The sequence below is a fragment of the Heptranchias perlo genome, chromosome 12 (assembly GCF_035084215.1).
Source record: "Heptranchias perlo isolate sHepPer1 chromosome 12, sHepPer1.hap1, whole genome shotgun sequence".
Taxonomy (NCBI): domain Eukaryota; kingdom Metazoa; phylum Chordata; class Chondrichthyes; order Hexanchiformes; family Hexanchidae; genus Heptranchias; species Heptranchias perlo.
The window spans coordinates 31,228,333-31,246,645 of NC_090336.1; the positions used below are offsets into that span (position 1 = coordinate 31,228,333).

General features: G+C 42.4%; 1 protein-coding gene across 11 annotated transcripts in view; it reads left to right on the plus strand.

Moving 5' to 3' along the window:
• The window catches only part of sox6 (SRY-box transcription factor 6), a 519,057-nt gene that overhangs the window by 297,086 nt on the left and 203,658 nt on the right, over window positions 1–18,313 (plus strand). The window lies entirely within an intron of this gene.

The window sequence follows — 18,313 nt, forward strand, 5'->3', positions numbered from 1 at the left end:
CCCCATTCACAACATGTCATGTCTGCACTGGTACTATGTGAAAGGAGCCATGCCAACCTCATCAACAGCTGGCATTGCCTGATTGTCCATATCTGCCAAGATACCTGCAACCATATGTGCAGTCACCCATCTGGCGATGACTGTGGGGAACAGTCATCAGATCAGCAGAGAGCAAGATGCAGAGCTGTGCCATCTGCCATTAGCACACCTGCAGTTACCATGCAACAGAGGACTCGCACAGTCAATGGCAGTACCTAGCTCCACCTCCTTGCAGGCATGCTGCAATGCTGACCTACAGGGATAGTGCTGTAGAGTGGCAAGCAGGGTCACTCTCCTCACAACCATCTCATGTAGTGATCAAACAGGTGGTCAAGTACTGAGCTGCTGCATAATTTTCTTGCAGACATTTGCCTGCACCTTGCATTTCCTTCCACTTCACTTTTACTTGTCACTTCTTCACCCTCCCCCTCAGCAGCCTTAGTATATGTTGTCAATGGTTGAGATGCCTTTTGAGTAAGGATGTTTGTACCCCTATTTTGACACTTCCCTTTAATTGTCTGCATCGAATTAGAGTGGCTTTTCCCTCAGTAGAATCCGGGGGTGCTGGTCGGCTGAATGCGCTAGCTGGTCGACTGATAGTCCCGCCGGGAGGCCTGCTCCATTTTGAAGACCGCACCTCATTAGCATTGGACCGGCGGGCTGCGGCTGGAAACCCAGTGTCCCGGGTCAGCCCACCAGTTCCGGATCGGCGGGCTGGAGGGTGATAGGTTCCTGGGGGGGGGGGGGAGCGCTGGAGCGGCAGCGGCCCAGGCTGGCTTTACTGTGGTGCTCCTTCCACCACCATACTGGGATCAGCTGATCAGCACAGATGAGAGATCAAACCTAGGACCTTGTTGGTCTTAGTTACCAACTAGGCCGGCAGGAAAGTCCAGACATTTTCAGTGGCTACAGCGGTGATGGGTTGTGTCAGTGGTTATGGCTGTGTATTTCAAAGTGTGTACTTAGTACCTAAATAGCATTGACTGACAGGTTGCAATTCACTTGATATTGAGTCACACAAAGAATATACAGTCACAAGGACAGTTAAAGTCCCACAGAAATCTCAAATAGCAGGAGTTTAACCTCTTCTGGTCTAGCTGGAAGGCATGTCAAAACACTGTAGCCACTGAACATGATCAGCTGCCCTGGCCCACATTATTGGAGCATATTTAAAAGTAGTAAGCTTGAAAGATACCTTTCCTTCCTTAAATAACACAGAACAGGTTAATATTTGGCATTTGCCATGAGTTCACGTTGTTTTATTTTCCTTTGAAATGTTGGCTGTTGAAAGAAACTTACAGAAATACCAGAAACCTAAAGAAAGAATGAAAACCTCAGAGTGATTTAAGCATGATGTGATTGTGCAGAAGTCCATTGGCATTTTGCTGTTTGTTGCACAGGCATGTGTAGTGGAGCTAATGATGACACTAACATTCAAACCAAACAAAGAGCTGGAATGGTTCATGGACAAACCATTTTTCCATCTGTTCGACAGTTCCTTCGGAAATGAGGGATTTACAGTGAATCATCCAGTCAGTTCCTTACTGTTTTATGAGGGATCACCCACTTCAGTCTGTTGCCAGTGTTGGCAAAGGTTCTCTTAGTACTAATGCTTTAACAAGCTGTAAAATTCACAGTGGTTCCTTTGGGATTCAACTTACCTGCCTATCTTTCAGGTTTGGGCAAGTACCAGTTGATTGGAATACACTATATGCAGAACAATTTAAATATGCAGACAAATTTATTCATTCGTGGAAATGTTTAAAAAAATGTTTGAGGCACCCCCAACCAAGAGATCTGTTAGCATATGCCATATTCTAAACAGCCTCTTCCTTTTAATGAGCCTGGTACAATCTCCTGGTGCACTACATCAAAGTATCTAACTAAGTACAGAAGCTTTTACTGATACTAAACACTTCTATTTAAGTTTACTACCAAAGGACTACTTACTGTTGACTTCTCTTCCACCATCTTGCAGGTACTTGATTTGCAGCTCAGTCAATATCTCATTGGCCAATTTGGCCATTTGACATGCTCTTAATTCTCTCCCAGGACTACTTCAACCTTCTGATGTGATTCTGCTTCCCTTCCAATCATCTTCAACCTATTTCCCAGACTGTTCAGCCTCCTAACTCAGATTGGTACCTCAACTAGCAGCCTTCTTGGGGTAAAGCATATCTTCAGAGCTATTCCATCTATTCTCCTGACCCCAGTTTTCAAATTAGATTTATTATTCTTATTAAATTAATGTTTCACCATTTTCTATAACATTCAAAATGTGTTAAATATCACACAAGGCTTGTAGTAAAGACTATCTCAGTGGTATTGTCCTATAGATGTACACCATTCTATACTTGAGCATTATCTTAGAACAGTAACTTAAAAACTATCAAGACACATCAGGCACATGTGAATTTTTTCAATTTATTTTGTTAAGAGTTCTGATTAAAGGGGCACCTTCTCTTTAAAAAGCATTTGGCAAACTTTTCCCATGTGTTGCCAAATATGCGACTCAAAGATACAAATCATGTCAAAGTGTATAATTGCACCACAAAAGTGTAATCTGGATGAAAATGATGAATGGCTGTTTCAATAAACTCCCTCCCGTGCCACAAAGACGGTGTGCCTTTAAAACTGCAACATTCTAAGAGTATCTTAACCAGTTCACTGCTGGATTCATTCTAACATTGTTATTTCCATGCTACAACTCCCATTAAGTGCACATTTTGATCAGAGTTGCTTTAAATGTGTTTGTTATGTGAAGCTATGAAGCATCACATACTGTTCTAGGTCAGTGAAATGAGAAATTTACACAGTTCACTTTCCCCCTCCCCCATTATGATAACAAGACATATATCATGTGTCCTGGCATCTTTTATAAATATTTACTTTATGTTTTATAATTTGTTGATCTGGGACAGTATGACCTGCTTTGTGCTATCACAAACAATATATTTAAAGGAGAACTGCACTCCAGTAGTGAGGAATTCCTTAAATTACTCTTCTAGCTTGTTAATTACTGTGGTATGGGTCCTAGTTTTTAAAAATTTCTCCTCAAATCTTTCTGTCATTTTTCTTCCCATACCCCACCTATCCTAAAGGTGGGTGACTTGTTTTGGGGTACAGTTTTTCAGCTGACGGTAACCCTCCAGAACCTCACCCAAGTGCTAAACTTATGGAAGTAATTTTAACCTAACCCTGCCTATCAGCAAATGGGCGGGTTTGGTTCAGCCTCCTGTTTTACACCCGCCATCTTTCCCCCCCCCCCCCCCCACCCCGAAGTCAATGGGGAGCCAAATCGAATGGCATGTAAAACTGAACCTGCCTGTTTCCGGTGTTCGGTTAAAATGACCCCCTATATGGTTGGACAATGAGTGATGGTGACATTGCACTCGGCCATGTTGGCACCAAGAGGCACTGGACAGCAAGTAGGGGTGAGAAATTCTTCCTAGCTTGCAGACAATTGGGCCACCCCCCACCAGCCTGCTTGTGACCTATACAGGTCAGGGGTAGAATTTGACACTTTCCTGGTTAGTAGCGCTCAGTGCTTTACCTGTTGAACATTAACTCACTGAGCCATTGAGGGAATCCTCATTTGCTGCTTGCTCAACTTGCCATAGATCTCTGAGGTCACTTATTTAAGGCGCCTGAATTATCATTGTATTTATTCCTGCTCAGTAGTGATAGCAACTGAACTAATCAAGGAATCAGAGACCTGCTGTAAAGCTTACCCTTTGTTATTAGTTTCATTACTTAAAATGAGAATTATATTGCAAAGTGGATATATTTCATGCCCAGTATATTTTGTTTGACCAGGGGCCCATGTAAATGCATGTTTAAGAGTCTCCGAACCAAACTGCTGGGAAATCCATATGAATATGATTTCTATTTGTGCGATATGGAGTGCATGCTCTTTCCCTGTAGCAACGCACCTCACTTATCTAAGTCCAGAGAATCTAGCTACTGATTGACAAGAGCCAAGGCTTAGGGACCCTTAGGGTGCTAGTGCTGAAGCTTAGCCAATTAAAACCATGCAACCTACCAGCACAGTTTCTGTTGCTTGTCCAGCTAGGCCATTGGCTTGCAGGATTACCTGAACTGCGAGGAAAGGATCCCAACTCCCAGTGACACACCTAACCCTCTAGCTCCCATTAATAAGCCGGGCTGGCTGGTTAAACATCATCTGTGCTGTGCAATACCGTGGACCTCAGGTATCAGATTACTGAATTTGCTACGGCGGGTTGACTTGGTTCCAATCTCAGATGTGTCACCTTGATGCCAAAGGCCCCATATAGCTCCTCCCCTCACCCTGTGTAGGATTGTCACTAGGCAACTGACAAGCATGGGTTTGAGCCCCTACTGGATGGGCGGAGATCCTCCCAATTGGCATTCTGAGCAACCCAATTCACCATTGCTACCTGACCACAACATGGGCATTGGCCATACACCCTCACATTAACTATTTGTATTGACAATACAAAAAAGTAAATGGAAGTGATTTGGGTGTTTTATACTGTGTATCTCCATTCTGCGTGTTGGTAAAATAAATAAAACACAGTAAAAAGCTTAGCAAGTATTTCCGCCTAATTGGCAAATAACACTAATGATAAAAAAAAATTTGTGGAACTGAAATGATGCACAAATATAGCAAAAATAACACTTTCTGTGAAAGGAAACAGTTTTATGGTATAATGGAGTAAGCTTTACACAGGGAGTGCAAGGCCCCAGTTACATCAATTGTCAATAATTCATAGCAGGAAAAAGATGTAAATAAGAGTTCTCTGATAGGTGCACTGAAAAACAGAAAAGAATGGTTTCCTCACCAGAATTTTGTTTCCCCATTGAAGAATATACGAATATCATGAATATTTGATTAAAACATTTTTTTTAAAAGAAAAGAATAAATTAAACCTTTAAAGGCTATAGTAGCCAAAAGATTAATTTCAGGTTTGTCATAAATCACAAATCACAGCGTGAAGTCCACAGCCAAGTGTTCACTCTAACCAGAGCAATGTCCTCACTAATAACTGACAGCTCACAGATTCTTGTCCCAAATCCAAATGTTATCCATTTTCCAAATGTACAAATGTTTAAACACACAGCTTTTCCAGTAGGTTACAAAAAAAAAGCATTACTTTATAGCTTCAGACTCTGTGCTAGACAAGTCTATTTTAATTAAAATACACAGGAAAACAGCTGCAATTTTCTGACGTTTCTGTGCAAAGTCTTTAAAAATAAAATCTGGCTAATTTTCTCCCAACAGGCTTTCTCCCCTTTCTCTGTCATCTGAAGGGGTTAACTCCTTGGTGATGTGAAATTCCACATGAGTCAGTTGCCTTCCTCCACCTTGAATATTATTCACATGAGTTTTTGAGAGTGAGCATCGTCATTCTGTTCAACTGTTATGGGCATAACTGTGTGCCCAGCCTTACCCACACCTGGTATCCATAAATATTCACTCTCCAGCAGGAGTCACAGGATAGTATTCAGGAGCAGCAATTTTGGCTATTTTCCCCCTCCCCAACCTAGGAGCACTAAGACCAAATGTAGTGCGTCCCCCCACCCCTCCGCAATTGAACCTGGGATCCTCCTGGTCTGTATGTCTTGGCTGTGCATTGAAAAAATGAGCTGATCCAACAGGGGAGCTCTCGATAAAGTCTTAATGAGTCAGATGAGTTGCTGTTTAGTTCTGGTGTATCATGTTGTGAACGTGGCAATGATGGATTAAAATGGATCATTGTAAATAATTATCTGTAACAGTCTGCTCTCTCTATCCTCTCTAAATACCGGCTAATGATGATTGAGTCCTGGGTATAATGTAGTCACAAAACCATTTGTTTCTTCCTTTTCTTCTGTGCTGCCAGTGGCAGTCTGGTGGGATATTGTAAAGTCTTGAATGCATTCCAAAAGCAGCCTTTTCCTTGGGCTTACCAGCTCCGAGCCAGGCCCTTTGAGGGACTGCATGGTATGCCATGAAGACCTTGGGAAAATGTAAATACTGACAAGGGATGAGCTATTGTTTTCATTCCACTCTTTTGCAGTTTTCAAGTTATTTGAAAGACATTCTTGTCTTCATTCTCCAGTGCACTCCCAGTGTTTGGATATAGTTCAGCTCATAAAGCTGAAGTTTAACCCTTTCAAGATGACAAAAGCAACAAAAATACTAAGACCAGTAGCTCCTTCAATAGCTCAGATAGTAAATACACTGCTTCCACAGAACTGAGCCTCTCAGAGGTTTGATCCCTGGGCTGTGCTGAGTTAGCTGAAATCAGCTAGGTGCTGATAGACATGCTATAGTTGGCCTCAATGTCTATGGATTTGCAAGGGCAGAAAGAACCTGTATTTATATAATTGCTTTCACATCCTCAAAATGTCCTAAAATGCTTCACAACCAATGAATTACTTATTAAAGTGTAGTTACTGTTGTTATGTAGAGATCATGCTCCTGATAGCTGTCCAGTGACTACTGCTGGTAAGTATTCATGTGTGGATTGTGGAAGAGGACAGAATTAACCATCTATTGTCAATCAGCCTCCTAGTTCTCTCTCTCTAGGTTCACACATAAAAACTAATCGCTTAAACAAGATACCAGAGAGTTACAATTTGGCTTTAGTCTCATTCTCGCTAGAAAAGGCAGCTTCCATAAGTGAGCCTGTGCTCTCTATGATCAGCAACTTAATCTTGTATGTTTGGTAAATGAGAAATAGGAGGTAATTTTAACTTTTATCGTCAGGCGAAAAGCCATTGACTTCAAGGGAAAAGAAAATTGGGCGGGGTGTTCAGCTGTATAGGCAGACTCCCACCGTAACTGAAGCAGGGGTCCAGCAGAACAGGCACAGTCTCTGTCAGGACAGGACATGACGGATCATGAACTTGCGATGGAGTTTCCTGTGAACTTCTTTGGTTGGGGGGGGGATGGGGGGAAGCCTCTGTCTGCCCCAAAAGACCACTGACACCCGTGGGGCAGGGCTGAAGGCAGCAACTCCCTACACTAGGAGTTTGTGTTTTCTTGACCTCAAAGGGATCAAGTGTAATTTTGGAGGTGGGTGCTCTGAGTGAGATGAGGCATACCGACCTCCTGATGGGCAGAAATGGGCCCCACCAGAGCGATCCGGGCCATGATCCTGGCCTGGACTCCTGAAGATCGGGGGCGGTGGGGGGGTGGTTTAAGAAAAGTTTTTTTAAAATTAAAGTGGCCTCTTGACACAGGAAGCTGCTGGGGACACAATCTGCAGTTTTCTATGGGAGGGACCCAGCCCCCCAACTCTTTCCGGGCCAGCTGCAGATGCGCCCCACACAACCGAAAATACATGCCCTGACTCCACGAAATTTGGGGTCAGCGGCAGATGCAATCCTATATCCCCGTGGATTTTCTGGGCCAGATGCCTCTTGACTCCCTGCCTTCAGCCTCAACCCCTCGGTGTTCACTGCCATCAAAGCTTCCCCACTTAACCTATTCCTCACGGAGGGATAACTCAGACTATTATAATAGGCAATTTATATTGGTGCCTTTTATTAAAGTTATACTGAACATGTATACTTAAGGAAACAATGAATGCAAAGACAATTTAACCAGAACAAGGGCTAAAAACTTATCTTGTAATAATGATCAGTTGACAGAATTGGTTTTAGACTTGTAGGTGCTAACTAAACAATGCAAAAATGAGAACAGAAGATCAGTTAAATCCAATATCATACCACATAACAATATAACTCCCAACATGATGGATGCCAAAGGGCTGATTTACAGTGCTGCCCATTAAAATTTGCTAGCAAGGCAAAGGTGGTGTCTAATTGACTTCAGGAATCTGCTAAGATTCCTTTTGGCACGAAATCATCAACTGCAGGGGTGAGTTTCTGTACCAGGTTTGAATTCGGAGTTGAACATGATGTGACTTGAACATAAATGTCACTCCACTGCCAATTCCCTACACTCCAAATTTGTGAGGTTTCCCCGATGCCTCAATTTTTAAAGGCACGACTGCGTTGAGCTGAGCCATTCAGTCCAGCAAAATTCTTAGGTTTTATTCCCAGTTTGTGCTGAGTTAGCTAATCTGATCTGGAGTGACAGAGGGGGTACCATTTGCTGCAGTACCCTTGGACTGGGGAGGGGACAATCCGTTAAGGTTCCCATTGATTCCTACTGGAAAGTGCATGAGTGAACATCGGGTGAGGGCAGGATTGGGCTTGGCCGTAATGTCTCCCACAGCTAAATTGCTTGGGATCATATATGAATACTGACCCCTAGGATGAGGTAATGGAGAATTGCCACTACCCATGAAACAGGATCCCAGCTTGAATTAGAGCCCTGTGGAGAAAAGTGGAGGGAAAAAAGTAGATCCGAATGAAAACTGTCTCCAAATACCTCACTGCATCTAGAATAGCCCTGGAGTTTGGAGGGTTAATTGTTTCTGGGCTTTGTTATGTTTGAGAAAAGCCATTCTAGGCATGCATCACTTGGCACACAATGCACTTCTTTTCCTGCAGTCTAAAGTCTTAGGTGTAGGGAGTGAAAAGTGAAAAATGAGGAGCAGGCCTGAAGCCACTCCCCAGGGGGAGTGTGGTGCACAAACTGAGCTGGCACCGGATTATCTTAAGCAGTTGGCGCATTCCTGGATGATCAAGTGCTTGCGAAAGCAGGGCTCCTTCTCATGGAGCATCTGTGTTGATGTTTATGTCAATAGCTTCTTATATGGGAAGAAATAAAATCGTTTATAGGAACCAAGAGGCAGGTCACCATGGCAGCAACCAGCTGCTTTTGGAGACATTTTATCCAAAGCATAAATCCCTATTATTAGAAAAATAAGCCTTAATGTCTAACAATTCAAGAGTTTAAGCCATTTAAAGTTAAATTATGTCTCTCAGGCAGTTCCTCGTATTTATACGTTCCTGTCATTTTTATTTATAAAACTATGAATTTAAATTTAGTAGTATAGCTTTGTTTGAATTAGGTACAGATGTAGACCTGAATTATGGACTGTAATTCTTTTTGACTCGAACCAATAAATCACAGGGGTGATGCCTTTAATGCTAAGAACTTACACTTTGTGTTTAGTTTTAATAGTTGGGATTCATTCAGCCACAACTGTCCACTGTAAATGTAACAGCATTAACCTATTCATCTTCTGTACAACCTAACATTTAAGGATTGTTTAAAAAAACTTGAAATATATAGATGTTTGCAAAGTAAAAGCATTAAGTTTAGTTTTAACCACATTGATCTTTTGAATGGAAAATATGGACTAAAATGCTTTAATATTTACATCCTGGACAGTTTTTTTTCTTCCAGTTTTCTCCCCATCTCCCTTCATTATAAAAGTGCAGATTGCTGTGTTAGGGTTCCCCAGGCATCAGATGCTCTCTTGTCCAAATGGTCATTCTTCATGTGTGAGCCGAGACAGTAAGTGTTGACAGGTTATTTGATTGTGGACAGTGTCCCAGCCAAGCCTAATCCTGTCCTTTCTCACATGCATTTTCCAACAGAGGTCACTGACTAGCAATCAGGAATGGGAACCCCCACCCTCCTCCTCCTCCTCCTCCTGCTCCCCCTCCCACCCAGAAGTGCTGAAGCCAATTATATCAGCCCTACTATCTGTCTCAACTAAAATCAGGTAATTCACAACAGACCAAGAATCAAATCTGGGACAGACCATACTTAGGGTTGCCAACTCTGGTTGGAAGCATTCCTGGAGGTTTGATCATGTGATGTTCTGACCATGTGATGCTTGATCATGTGAAGTCTGATCATGTGATTTTTGATTACATGACTTCAAAAATGTTATTGCATTTACCTTATAAAGGATTATATTAAGTAATACTGGTAACACTCAGATTCCCCGCATAACCAACAGTAATAAAATAACTAACTGATAGTCTATATATAACTGGTAGTAAGTAATAGGTGTAATGCCCCAGTATCCTACCTGTAACTAGCAGTAATTCTATAACCCGCTGATATTCACCCTGAAATCGTAGCCAGAAATCCCCGGCACTGCACAAGATGCGGTCAGGCTCCCTAGTTGATGCCAATTTTAATAGGCCCCATTCTCTCTCCATCTCCTGGGACTTTGGTTTGGACTCTGGTTCCATGTGAAGGCGACAACCCTGAACTGGGAATCTCACTCAGAGCTGATCTGTACTTGGACTTCACACGTCAAAACCGGCCGCTTTAGACTGACCTGAACCAAACCGAGAGACTGCAGTAGCCTCAGTGTTTGTGGGACTTCTCACAGGGCACATCGTCCTAAACTCAGTTCACGCCAACATTTCTAAACCACTCCCTGGGCTTAGTCTCAATAAAGGAGAAATTTCATGGAATTATAGAAATTACAGCACAGGAGGAGCCCATTCGGTCCCCGGTGCTGGTCCTCTCTCCTGTAACCCCATTCCTCCTTTTCAAATATTTATCCTCTTCAGGTTTAAATGAAGTTTTAGTCTCAAACTCAATAGCCACATGTGGCAAAGTATCCCACGGTCTAAAAGCCCTCATTTCAAGACCCATCCTCTTCCCATCTCCTTAGTTCTTCAAGTGAAAATCCTTGGTTTCAATTCCCTAGTTCCCCATTCACCCACCAATGGAAACAATCTTTCACTATTTACCCACAGTAAGGTCTCCAGGTTTCACACACCTCTTTACTGCCTTCTCCTCTCTCAGTGCCACTCCCACTCACCACCTTGCTGCTGCTGCTCCTGGCTCTGCATGAAATGCTGGTCCCCATGCCCATTTCCCCTCCCCCCCCCCCCTTGCTTGAGCCCCAATCCCCTGACCTAGTGTCCCCTTCTCTCCCCCATTCCTCATCTCTCCCCCCAACCTCCCATCCCCCGATCCCCCATCCTGTTTCCCTCCCTCCCCAAGCCCCCATTCCCCAGTCTCCAGCTCTCCCCGAGTCGCATTCTCCAATATCCATCTCTCCTCCTAAGCCCCCATTCCCCAGTCTCCACCTCCTCCCCACACTGAGTCCCCATTCTCCAGTCTCCATCTCTCCCCTCGAGTCCCCATTCCCCAGTCTCCCTTTCTCCCCATCCCCATTCTCCGATCTCCATCTCTCCCCCTGAGTCCCTATTCTCCAGTCTCCATCTCTTCCCCCGAGTCCCCATTCCCCAGTCTCCATCTCTCCCCCCGAGTCCCCATTCCCCAGTCTCCCTCCTTTCAGTCCACCCCACCGAACCCCCATTCCCCAGTTTCCGCTTTGACACCAATAGAGAGGAGACATGACCTACTTCAAAGCTTCTCTTGAGAAGTTAAAGACTCTTAGAAATAAAGAATCTTTATTTCTAAGATAATAGAAGTACATAATTCTTCTACTATCTCAGAAATAAAATAGAAAACGTTAATTATTGGATTTCAAATGCTCCTCGGCTATAATTTAAAGGTATGGGAAGCTCTGAATAGTCCATAATAAGAATTGGAAGAGGCACATGATGATTGCAAAAGCCCCCTGCCTCTGGAGATTTCGTTACCTTAATTGCGCTGGATATTAATTCCTCAGGTGAGAAGAGCCAATTCCCTAGTAACCGCCCCCCCCCACCCCCCCGGGTTCCAGACTCTCCAGCAGCCCCCTCATGACTGTTTCTGGCACACCAGCCAGTCGCAGCTCTCTGCTTTGGTGGTCAGGTGAGGTCATCGAGCCGGAGGCTTCACTAACAGCAGCCGGTGACGTCACGGAGCAGTGGGAGGAGTGGGGGGGGGCGCATTGCAGCCAGAAATGTAAAGAGCTGATCTCCCGGGCTGCTAGAGGCAGCGCTCGGGGGTGGAATCCCCCATATCGGAAACTCCGACCAAAAGCAGGAGGGTTGGAAAATCTAACCATACTGGTCTGTTCAGCTCAGTCCCACAATAAGGGCTTGGACCTAACCATCACTCTGATTAAAGGATAACCAAATTGAATAATGTGGATCTACTTTACAGTGAACTAAAGCTTTCCTTCTTGCCCCTCTCTCTCATCTTGATATGATGGTTGTTTTAAAATTATTCTTCTGGCTGTGTGTACCATATTAATGATTTGGTATCAAAACATAAAATATGGCAATGTAAACGTGAGCTTGGTCTGACACCAGAGTGAGCCTCTCCTTTATTTCCTGTATATCTCCCAGCAACAGGATTGTCCCTTTGGGGACTTGGAAATCAATGCAGTAGTGTCTAACTGAACATCTGCATAACCGGAGTGATACCTGGAGCCAATCGATACAATTCAGTAGTGGGCAGAAAAGCTTCCATGCTGGGTTAAGAATTTTCATTTTTCACAAACCATGGCCCAGGTAATATTATCTGGCAGAGTAACTGAGCTGTCTGAATTTTGTTCTTAACCACATCCTTTTGGGTAGATGAATTCAATCTATAGTTAGAACAGTTTCACTTCTGCTAAGAAACACAAAAGATTGGCTGGCATGGAGAAAGTATGTTCCAGCCTGAGCTTTGAGTCATTCAGGGCCTATCAAGCCTACTATGAGTCTGAGTCATGATGTATATCAGTGTGCTCTGAACATAGTAAGAAAATTGTAAACAATTTTACAACACCAAGTTATAGTCCACATCATAGTAAGAAAAGATAGTGAACCAGGATCCTTATAAGCAAATTCAATTTCAGCACATTTCTATACAGGTGTACTATATTGGTAAAAGTGTGTGTTCTCTGTTTGTTGACAAACACTCAGCAATGAGGTAAATTGTATCAAATTTCTTCATTACGTTACTGAGGAGTGATGTCAATGTGACAAAAATTGCTTCTCTATCTCCAAATAACAAAAGTTCTGGGATAATGCTAGAAACACTCAGCAGGTCAGGCAGCATCTGTGGAGAGAGAGAAATAGAGTTAACATTTCAGGTCATTGGTCTTTTCGTCAGAACGACAAGTACTTTTATCATGGAGATCACGACCCTTTATGTGTATAAGTGATTTTTCCACAAATTCTTTGACCATAATCCAGGGCGTGCAGACTAAAGATGCTTTTGCTTTTGTGACTTAACACTGAGTTCTGGGATTGTGGTTCAGGAGAGTGGTCTCCATGCTCTCCCACTTTGGGAAGGAGGCTCTGTAGGCCTGCTGGGCTCCATTGTTAATATGGAGACCCAGAGGGCAAGATGTGGGCCAGCTCTCCATGTTTTCTCTGTGAGGGAGCAGAATCATTTACCTACATTTTTATCTGCAGTTGGCTGCACTCTTGCAATGTAAAAACACTTTTAAAATAGCAGGTCAGTATAAGGTGCTTTCTGTAAAACAGAGTTATTCAGAAAAACTCTGAATAGCTCAGAAAATCATCAAGAACTCACAGGCATGACATTCAAGTTAGTGAATAATGAGGTGTTAAAGTGACCTGTTTAGAAACACAATTGACAGATTACCATTTACAAGAGGTAACAATAGAGCCATTAATCTACATAGGGCATTGTGTTTATGGCTGCAACTCATAGAGGAAGACGAAAATGACCCTTATTATAATGCACTTTACAGGACTCTCTGAACGGAACGAGGAACAATGGCACCTTTACACAAGCTATACACTTAAAGTGGAGTATACACAAAACAGACTATGCACTTTTCTTTTGTTGCCTTTATATATTTAAGTGGTTCTTTTTGTCCAGGCTGTTGGTATTGTAGGGTTTTGCTGTTTACACTGTAGGGTAGATTTCATAGCACATTGCAGTTGTTCAAAAGCTATGATTGTGACTTTTAATTCTGGCATCTGGACTTTTACCTATATTTGGGGAAGCTTTGTATAGATCAGTGATGTGAAAACTATTGCAGGTAGCAGTAGCTGTCCGTGTTGCTGGGCCAGCTGTGAGGGCTGCCTTTGGTGGTGCAGGTAAAAGTACCTCACAAGATGGTTGTCCAGGCTGCTGGCGGCAGCAGGCCCACCCGTTTATTATGGTGCTGCTGCTAGAGTTGCAGCTTCCGAGTCTAAATCTGGAAACGCTTCAAAGTCCTTTCTATTTCCCCTGTTGCTTTTCTAAAATAACCGATAAGGAGACACTGGGTTGCCCCAGTGTCATCAACTAAAAATCAAATAATAAGAAAACCTTAATTATAAAGGTAAAAGGAAACTTATCAAACTAAATAATAACAAGGTTCTGGACATCCACTATACACTCCAGTCCCTGTTGCAGGCTGGGTCCTTTCTCAATATAATCGTGTTAGTTGATTGCCCTTAGTTTGGTGTTAGCTTTTATAACTGGTGTGAAATAATGTTTAAAGTTTGCCCTTATTTGGTATTGAACAGAATTTTGTTGAAAAAATAAGTTAGTTACAATCTCAATTATAGTGCAGCCGTTTCATGCAGTCTTTCTTCTTTGAATGCTACACAGATGTGAACTGTTATTGATTGATAATGCATTATATCAATGCTGGCATACGATGCAGTTCAAGGCAGCCAGGAGTAAATCACTGGGAGCCAGTCACATGGTGTGCTTTTGTGATCTGGAGGCATCCTCTGATGTTGTGTGAAGTGTTCGATCTGTTGTCCCTTGGTACAAAACAATGGGTGATATTTGTAAAAACTGCCACAAGGTATGAAACAAAAGCAGAAAATGCGAGTAACAGTCAGGCAGCAGCTGTGGAGAGAACAGACAGTTAATGCTTTGGGTGCGGACTCTTCTTCAAAAGTATGGGTTGGCCAGGTGAGATGATGAGAACCGTGACCAGTGCCCAGTTCCCTGTGATGACCACATTTTGCCCAGTCCAACATCAGACAGGGATGGTCTTTAAAATTACTGTTTGCAGGCACATGTTTTGAATTTGAACGTACATGAGTGTGCTCGTTTGCATAAGCTGAAACACCAAGTGAGGCCACGTGTATATGTGGGAAAATGAATCAAACCTTGTTCGTGCATGCCTGCACCACTAGTTAAAGTGCAGCAAATGAAAACAAAACTTTTTCTGTCCAGATTTCAATTATTAAAATTACCAGATGGTCACCCCCTCAAAACTGTTATGCTACATTACAACAGTGACTACACTGGAAAAGTAACTCATTGGCTCATGAAAGGTGCTATATGCATGCAAGTTCTTTCTTGGACTGTCAAGTTCAAAAACAGATGGGTGGTTGCCCTGTATAACCTCCATTTATGTTTAAATTCCTTTAACCTATGGTATTGTTCACTGTTTACATTTCCACACAAAATAGGAGAGGTGTAAGCAGCAGTGTTTAATGGACCCTCTTAGTAGCATCAGCTTTTGGAACTCCTTAAAAAGCATGCTCTAGTATGGGGGTGTTGTAAAGAGAGCGTTATATGAACTCTCTTCAACTAGAAAATGGAAACATAGTGATATTAGAGGTTGCAGGATGTCAGAAAGTATAATAAAGGGAACATATTAGGTTGTCTAATACAAAGGGGACTGTAAATAATGTAAAATATCATTGCGCTATATTGTGATATAAATAGAATGTTTTCACTGATGGAGCTATTATATCATTAGAGAGTGTAGGCTATCAGAGAGTATTATACTATGGGGCTACTGTTGTAATTGCAGTAATAGTTGACACGCCCATGCTACAACACCACAATTAAGGTGGTTTTACGCTGTAAAAGTGCAGGTGACTCAATGTGCGTCATTCTTACACTGCTGGCTGCACTTAGAAACCTGCCGACTCAACTTACCTTGTTCTGGTGACATCAGAGACCCACCTTTTGGTGGGTGTTGGGATCTGCCACAGAATTGCCATCTTCCCCTTCAGATGCTACCTGATGGAGAATGGCACTGAGTGGAAAAGTAAACAAGAGAGCATGGCAGGAAGGCGGCCAGTATAGCTCCTAGTGACAGAAGCTGGTACAACAAAGATGAAAAATCATTTGAGGCATGCCTGTTTATTGTGGGATGGCCTGAAAATTCAAACTGCACATCAACCTCAATTGTGGGTCAAACAATTTGAAACATTTCCTGAAGTTTAGTCCATTGCATTCCTAAACTGATCAATTCAAATGTTGGAATCAGAACCCACTACTGCAGTTTGATAACTGTGTTACTGCTGAGATTCCATGGCTTTCAATACTATCTTCTCTTCAACCAAATAACAAGAGATCAGGAATAAATTGATGGCTGCATTTCCAAGGAGGACTGCAGAGTCCCATCTGTGGTTCCTGTGCCTGTGCCAGATCACATTTACAGCTCAAATTGTACACTGCTTTTCATGCATAATGCTCTGTATAGTTGCTGAAGTCCTGTGCACCTAGGTAAAGGCCACTATGTAATACTAGAATAGTTGCTGACCATTCACTGTCATTAAAAGTCCAGGGTGGCTAAGTCTAGGCATTCACTTGTTCACTCCTCTGCTTGCAGTTCTCTTATAGCTATGGTATACACAGCACTGACTGTTAGCAGTTGAAATGCGATGGATTTCCCTTTACCCAGCATAGATTGACCCCGAAATGACATGTTTGATGTTGGTGACTAATCCTGTAATCCTGTTTGCTGGTGCTTATGTAGTGATTACAAATTTTTGAGGTGCTGCCATGGATTTGACCTGTCCCCTTTACTTTGGGGTGTTTCACCTTCACTTTGGAAGGTCATCACAATCAATTTGAAACTAAAAGGATGGTGGCTGTCAAGGTCCACCTTGTAGAATGTCCTCATATCTGCCCATTATATCGAGGATTACATTTGTATGGGTTTTTGATTAGTGAGGAAGCCATAAACCGTTACACAAGAGGTCACAGGATATTGGAGTGAGGGTGATGTTACAGAGAGAGAGAGGCCTATGCTGAACTAGCGCCTAAAAATGTTTTGAGGTGTTGCCATCAATGTGACCCATTCTCTTTGCTGCCTTAATTCTGCTGCCGTTGGAAGTGCTGACACGCATCTGAAGAGAAACGAAGGAAATTAAAGATTTGCATTTATAAAGCACCTTAACATGTTGTGAAAATGTCTCAAAATGATGATTTGGATCATCTGCAGGCATGGGGTCAGCAATCACACGATAGTTTAGTTTTGGAGGGTAGTGAGAGTTGTTATGTAGCAAAGGTGGCATTTGGCGATGGCAAATGTCAGAATTATGTCATATCTACCCAATCTAGTGAGGGCTATTTTTATATTGGGTTCTTGATGTAAATTGTTACAGCAAAGATCCTCTGAATTTTCTGGTTTACCCCATTTTGTAAATGAAAGATTTTAATTATTTATTTGTGTTTTTGAGAATGGAGATGAAAAGCAAAGATTAGATATCTTTGTTCTCATGGCTGGTTTTGTAAAAGTATAAATTAAATGATCCTAAACAAAAATCCAACCCACTGCCATTACTTTCTCTAATTTCTGGAACAGCCCAATTCCTGCTGCTCAACATGGTTAGTGCTTTGCTTTGAACACTGTAACCTTTCATATCAAAATGTTGCAGGACAAATGCAGAGCGCAATTGTTCTCAGATACCGCTCTTTACAGATTTATAGGCCCAGGCTGCCTACCAGTGCCAGCCCACAGGGATAAAACTCAACGAGTCAATTTATTTATGCAATATTGCATGTATTTTTTAATGGAAGGCACACCAGCTTTGGTAAGTGTCCTTTGATCTTCTATCTTTAGTTTTCAATGTCTGGGTCCCTGCACTGATCTGTGCTGTCAAAAAAAAACACGTGAGACTCCACAAGAAAAAGTTCAACTTGATGAGAACAAGCTGACCCCCAGCTTCGAAGAAGACTTCAGAGCCCAGGGTCTGATAGTTAGCAACATGTTTTTTATCACAGTTCTTGCGACAGAAAGCGGAATTCCAGCAATTCCTGGCCTGATTCATCACAGCGGGAATAGATGTTAATTGTTTTCATTGCTGGGTGCTGATAGTGTGTACTTCATATCATCTTTTACCTAGTGCTTGCTTTTACGTTTACTTTGTAGTGTTGCTTATCAGTGCAGACAGTCTTCTGATCCACCTTTCTAAAGCTGTCAGCCTAAGATAACTCTTCTTCTTTGAATAAACTGCAAACTGCGTCAATAAGGCGGCAGAGACAGAATGTTCCAAACAATACTGTTTTTCTTCTTTCCCAATGATTGTGTTATTCCAGAATTGAAGGGTCAAATATTTTTATTATAAGACTATAATCACTGATATTATTTTTCTGTGAAATGCCTTCTCTGGTCACATGACATAAAAACTGCATAACAAAATCCAATGCCTACAATGATGTGGAAATGGGACTGGTTATGCAAAGACAAACTCATAAAGGAGAAACTGAAACAAGAAAATTTAACAGCATTTTAAAAATAGGTGTACCCAGATAGTTCAGTGGGTAAATGTACTACTTGATATGGTACTGAGTCATATAGACAAGAAGGTCCCAGATTTGATCCCT